This window comes from Elephantulus edwardii, unplaced genomic scaffold (genome assembly GCF_000299155.1).
Source record: "Elephantulus edwardii isolate Elephantulus edwardi_28Jun2011 unplaced genomic scaffold, EleEdw1.0 scaffold00165, whole genome shotgun sequence".
Classification (NCBI taxonomy): Eukaryota; Metazoa; Chordata; class Mammalia; order Macroscelidea; family Macroscelididae; genus Elephantulus; species Elephantulus edwardii.
The window spans coordinates 1,735,305-1,736,156 of record NW_006399915.1 but is presented as its reverse complement, the minus strand read 5'-3'; positions in this window follow the sequence as shown (position 1 = coordinate 1,736,156).

Below are 852 nucleotides of genomic sequence, written 5' to 3'. Positions count from 1 at the left end.
TTGTCTGTTACTTTCTTGACTTATGAAGTTCTTCTTAGTAAGTGTTAGGAAGTTTCTGTTGTGTCTGCATACATTGTAGACAGTTCTTTATCTTTATGATGCTATTGATAAGTTGCAGACTTAAAGGGTTACCTTCATGGGAGAGATCAACTCATTCTGCCTGAAGTCTTTTCTGGTCCTGTGCAGCAGGAAGGTTCATCTTTCCAAAAGTCCTTTAAGTCCTCTCTAATCTTGATCTGTGGTCAGCAAGGAAGATTCCCTGGCTGAAACACTTAATTCTTTAGGTAAATTGGAAGCAGCTCCCCGTAGATGAAGATGCCCTTTCTGGTCCCAACAGCCTGGTAGAAACCTCACCTAGTTAAAGTCTATTAATGTGTTTGGTGGTCTGTGGTGAGCCTGGTAACCAGGTTCCCCTAACTGAGGAATCTCTATCCAGGTAAGGGGAGAGCAAACCCTGGTACTTCTAGGCACCCTTTGTGGTTCAACAAGGCCCAGTGACAATCTCTCCTGACTGAGGCCTGCCTCTCTTAAAGTCTATTAATACCCTCAGTGGTCTGCATTTCAGCTAGTGACCAGGTTCCCCTGCCTTGAGATTAATATTTTTATATCAATTTCACAAATAAGGAAAAGAAGGTGTATACAGGGTCTTAATTTGGTTGTATGTAAATGTAAAGCTAACCAATCCCTAAGATGATATATTGATCATGATTTGATTATTCAGGGAAATCACAGAATCTCGTCCATGCCTGACTAGGCATGTAGCCTATTTCTTTTTTTTATTTGCTTTCTTAGGTGTTTTCTTTTCAAACCCATTTGGTGGGGAAAAATATATATATAAATTATTTTTATTAT